Here is a 6,141-nt window from a genome sequence, read left to right on the forward strand (position 1 = left end):
GTCGGAGGTGTTATAAATTTTTAATTTACACTTGTTTGATGTGTTTTCTTTTTAATCATAATTCATTTTATATATTGTCTGACTCGGCATTTTGTTTATCGTGCACAAAATATGTCAAAAAGTTTGAAACGATAACGCACGCTTTGATATAATATATTTTGTTTTTTTCTGAAGGTTCTTTTTTACGTTTCAAGTATCAACCAACACATACATTTTGTCATAGTAGGCATCGCATAGAAACAAAATATACGCATAGAAACGTAATTTTGTACAACGAGCTTTGGACAAGAGAAACGGATCGAAGTGATTTTTGCATTGGTCCATGGGTATTTTAGAGTCCTGGGAAGTGACATGGGCTAATCTTTATCCCGGAAAATCAAAGAGTTCCCACGGAATTTTTAAAACCCAAATCCACGCGGACAAAGTCGTAGACATCGGCTAGTTTTATGTGAAAATTTAAAACCTCAAGTAATAAAGAAAGGAACGTACACTCAAACTAAACTATTTACCTAATGAAAATCCTTATCCTAACGGAATAAAGTTCTTTCATAAAGCGGTTTCTTTGAAATATGAAGCGGCTTATGTGAACTAAAGTGTAAGTACTAAAAAAACTCGAGGCTAGATGGTGATTTTATACAGATATCTACATAATACACATATCAAGATATCTACATAGTACATTAATATAAGATTTCTCTCTAATCGCTCTATTATCTATGCCCTAAAACAATTATCATAGAAAAATTGTGTTTTTTTAAAGTTATGGCCCTCGAAAAATATTTATTTGAGGGCTGAGGTTCTCAAGCAAAATTGATTCACCTGGACTTTGGGTCCGTGGTGAGGTGCAGTTAAGGTGAAAGGGCGACATGCACAAATAACGTTTTTAACCGACTTCCAAAAAAGGAGGAGGTTCTCAATTCGTCGGAATCTTTTTTTTTTTTTTTTTTTTATATTTTTTATGTATGTTCCCCGATTACTCAAAAACCCCTGGACCGATTTGGAAAATTTTTTTTTTGTTTGAAAGGGTATACTGTGCAGGTGGTCCCATATAAATTTGGTGAAGATTTGATGAATATCTTCGGAGATGGAGAACAGAACTCCTCAATGGATAGGAGCAAATTGCTCGCGATCAGTGTAATAGCTTAGTAAACAGTAGGGTTTTAACTGGGCACAGCATATTATAGTACAGTGGGGCCACTAAAAATTGTGAAATAAAAAATTTTCAAAAGAAAAATAAAACCGACTTCAAAAACGACAAACACTAAAAAGTAAAAAATAACTTTTGTTTAGCTACACGTGTAATGTACTTAGGTATGAAGTCGGGCGAGCTTCACTCTTGGATTTCTAATTTTGTTTTAATATGCTCGCTCGACTTCATACCTAGGTACATTACACGTGTAGCTAAACAAAAGTTATTTTTTACTTTTTAGTGTTTGTCGTTTTTGAAGTCGGTTTTTTTCCGTCATCTGTGGAAACACCACTATTTTAGATTCCACCCACCAACGAGTTATCGCTTCGCTGAAGCGAGCTAGACCAACGTAATAAGAACGTATCTTTTCTCAATACTATTATTTTTCAGAACATTTAATTTTATATTTGATAATATAACACGTTCATGTTTATCTATGGAATAAGTACTAAGCCTACCCGGGAGAAACCGGTCGGGTCAACTATAAGTACATCATTTTTAACCCCCGACCCAAAAAGAGGGGTGTTATAAGTTTGACGTGTGTATCTGTGTGTCTGTGTATCTGTGTATCTGTCTGTGGCATCGTAGCGCCTAAACGAATGAACCGATTTTAATTTACTTTTTTTTGTTTGAAAGGTGGCTTGATCGAGAGTGTTCATAGCTATAATCCAAAAAAATTGGTTCAGCCGTTTAAAAGTTATCAGCTATTTTCTAGTTTTCTTGTAGAAAAGAAGGTTAGATAACCCTTAGGTTCATAATACATATTCAAGTGTCAATTGAAAAATGTCAAGCTGTCAAGATGGACGTTGCCTAGATATACATAATTATTTATTTGAAAATGATTTGGCGGGGGTGTTGAAAATTTTTAATTTACACTTGTAAATACGTAATGACACTTTGAATAAATCATTCACTTGCTCTCAAACAATTAAGCGCGTAACCCCCTTGCAATTTTAAACCGAAAGTGGTTTTTAGCAGCTAACCGGCAAATGGTGCAATGCAGAGTAAAGACGCCTTTAATTAATTCCCGCGACTAATACTTACTTATGTTTCAGCCCAACCGAAAAGGTGACACGCCGTTCTAAATAGGACTCTCAACTGATGGCGAGAGAGATTATTTTCGAATGGCAATTAGTGAGTTTTAATGTAAGTGCTGTTGATATGAAGGACCTCGCAGCTGCAATGATGAATGGTCCAACGTCAAAAGTTAAGTCTGGACTCGCTAACGAGCTAGAACTTTGCGTCACACATTTGTCAAGGTCATGCATATTCAACCCGGGAAAGTAAATGGAGGGTTAAGATTAAAGTTTATGTTAATATCTTTGTTCTCTTATAACTTCCAAACTAGAAAATATACTTGACACTAGATGATACCAGTGACTTCATCCGTGTGGATACTGGATATTGGTTTTTAATACCACAGAAAATCTTTGATTTTCCGGAATAAAATGTAGCTTATGAATTACTTCAGGCTATAAGCTATTTCCATTCCAAAGAGTCAAATCCGTTCAGTAGATTTTGCGTGAAAGAATAACAAACATACATACACATTGACGCAAGTATCATTAGCTCCTACTTATCTATACTAATAAATAAAATTGGAGTGTCTGTCTGTAATCTATATACTAATAAATAAAATTGGAGTGTCTGTCTGTAATTTCGAAATAACTACCACATATTAAGGTCATATGGTTATTTGAACGATACCATAACTGAATCACACGTTTTTAAAATTTTTGTCTGTCTGTCTGTCTGTCTGTCTGTTTGAAAAGGCTAATCTTCGGAACGGCTGAACCGATTTTAACGGGATTTTCACATACAAGTAGAGAATTGACTAGGGTGTAACATAGGCTACTTTTTTAACCGACTTTCAAAAAGGGAGTTGTGTTTTTCCACCTATGTACACTGAAATCTCCGAGATTTCTGAACCGATTTGCGTCATTTCTTTTTTAATCGATAGAGGAACTATACGACATTGTTTCATAAAAAATTTGGATTCCAACTCTTCAATTCTGATGCTGCAGGGGATCTGACCCATCCACGCGGGCGAAGCTGCGGGCATCAGCTAGTTAGTAATAATTGCCTAGTCTAGTGCATCGTCATCATCATGATCAACCCATCACCAGTCCACTACTGAGCACAGGTCTCGTCCGAATGAGAAAGGCTTAGGCCATAGACCGCCATTCGTTTTAAAGCTGATTCAGGTATTTTCAAACATAAAAAACTGAAACGAATATTACCAACTAAAAAACTGAAAACTTGACCTATTAACCGACAAATTAACTCTCAATGTACCTACCCACAGTTTTACTAAATTACACCCTTGTTTTAATTCTTACTAATATTGCACCTAATCACACTCATAATAAAGTTTGTTTTTCAACAATTAACAAACATGTAGTTACTTACAGCCCCGTAACACTTGTAAAGCGGCTCTCACCCACTTCAAGAAGGCGTAACATTGCTAAGGAAAATTAAACTGAAACTTAAACGAGCTTGCATTATAGCTTTTATTGCCTTCTAAATAAGATTTATATTCCTAGACACTCCTATTTATATCGTGTGTTCGAAAATATATCGCTCTTTTATTCAAAGTTGTTCGTTCACATGGAGAAGTGAATTTTTAAACATGTGATGTAGATACATAAAATTAACGAAGATTATAGGCATTTATTTTGAAATTAGCCCAATTGCTACTCATAAACGAAATGGGCATTTACTCGTAAATTATGTAAAATGTTGTTTGTGAATAGTACCTAATACAATAATTAATGTTCCTAACTTACATACGAAAATTCCCTTACCTCAATCAATCAATCAGCCTGTTTGCGTCCACAACTGGACATAGGCGGTAGGCCTTCCATCTAAAACATAAAACTATTATGAGTAAATACATTGTGCACAGTATTATTTTAGTAACCCATATATTAACAAGTCAAATGGAATAGAATATATTTTTATAGAAGCAAACTTTTACATCTGCTTTTAAATCGTTAAAAAAATTATTTACCTTCGTTAAGGAGCAGGAAAAGAATCCATGGGGAACAATTTTCGCTTTTGAAAATCAAAAAGCAATCGAAAACCCCTTTGTTCATTAACTTTGTATGGATACCCTACATGAAAAGTTTTGCTCCAAGCTTTGATCTTGAATAAAGAACAAAAGCGGACCTGTGGCTATAAAAATTTTGTATGGAAATTTTTATAATTTTATTTCGTCACTATACTTCAGCATTGTATTTATCAGATCAAAGTAGCATGGACACGTGTCGTCATTATATACTAATTACCAAACTTCCTGTATAAGTGCCTTTACACGTTACGATTTTTGTGGTCTATTTCATGCCAGGACGACATCCTGCAATAGAATTGGAATATTATGGTACGACATTCTGCCAACGATTTTTGCTACATTTTAAATTATTACACCAACCACTAGCATCAATTAGTGCCCGCGACTTCATCCGCATGGATTTAGGTTACTTAAAATGCCGTACAAACCCTTTAACTTCCGGGATAAAATGTAACCTTTGACACCGTCTACGTCTTAATCCATGCAAAAATTCACGTCGATCGTTATTCTGTTGCGGCGTGAGCGACAGCAAACTGAAAAAATATAGAAAGCAACAAATCAACGAACCAATAAAATAGAAAACCAATTAACAAACACAATTTCGCATTTATAACATGGAAAGTGATGCGACCTTGTGCATGCACTATGTCGCACAGTGTTGCTTTGCAGTTTGTATAAATGAGCTTTATTATCACGTCATTGGTCAAAACGTCCACAGTGCAACACAACACCATATACAATAAAGATAAGCTACTTGAACTTTCGTCCTCTAAACACTAGATACATGTCGAGTATAAAGGCATTGTATCGTATCTTTTATCTATTATTCAAAACACCTACACTTTGTAGCTAACAACGATGTCTGACTCTAGACAGTGAGGTTTGAAGTTAAGCTTAGAATTTCATCATCATCATCATCACCATCATCTTCAACTCATTGCTGGTTCACTACTAAGCACGGGTCCCCTCTAATGAGACCGGTTTGGCCATACTTAATACACTACCCAGTGCGGATTGGTGGAGAACTCTAAGACATGTGCAGGTTTTCTCGCGATATTTTCCTTCATCATAAGCAAGTGATATTTAATTGCTTAAAACGCACATAGCTTTGAAAAGTTAGAGGTACGTGCCCAGAATCGAACCCGCGGCTCTCCGAATGCCGACGTATTAACCACTAGCCTATCACCGCTCTTAGAATTTATTATCACAAAATCGAGCGCACCTCGTTAACCTTCTGGAGTACCTCATTATCTACTTTCTAAAGTTCTTGCTTGCATTTTTCTTCTTTATTTGCAACACATTATTGTGGCTCTTCAGTATTTCCGATATGATGTTGCTCTGGATAATAATCAACTCCCACTCAGCTGATATTTTCTACCTGCTCAAAGCAATTGGATTAATGACGTAAATGGTTTAAGCAGAATATTTCTTATTTAATTTCAGATTGTCCGATTTTTATGTGTATTTTTACGATTCACTTGAATACGACTTAATCTAATAATGATAAAACATGTTGCCTTTATAATAATTTGTGTTTATAATTAATCATCAATATCTAAAGAAATGAGAAGATCCTTAGGAGAACCAGGGTAACCAGGGGAAAAGGGCAGGACCCGCAGTTTGAAAGACTGATACTTAGAGATTGGGTCCCAAGTTGCTAGAATGGGAATCTCGTACTGGAAAGTGCAGATTGGAAAATCTCGCAACTAGGCAGGATAGACAACATCAAACGAGACATACTTATAAATTAGTTCACGTGAATTCAGGTTTAAAATTTTCGTGGTAACCCTTGATTTTCCAGAACAAAAAGTATCTTATATCACTTTTCACGTTTTTAAGTATAGCCATGCTAAAAAATAACCACGTCGTCTGTACGTCTCGT

General features: G+C 35.4%; 1 protein-coding gene across 1 annotated transcript in view; it reads left to right on the top strand.

The window, feature by feature from the left end:
• Positions 1 to 6,141, top strand: part of LOC123865924 (nephrin-like) — a 198,704-nt gene that overhangs the window by 63,021 nt on the left and 129,542 nt on the right. The gene's annotated exons all lie outside the window — the stretch shown is intronic.

Source organism: Maniola jurtina, chromosome 6, assembly GCF_905333055.1.
Source record: "Maniola jurtina chromosome 6, ilManJurt1.1, whole genome shotgun sequence".
Taxonomy (NCBI): domain Eukaryota; kingdom Metazoa; phylum Arthropoda; class Insecta; order Lepidoptera; family Nymphalidae; genus Maniola; species Maniola jurtina.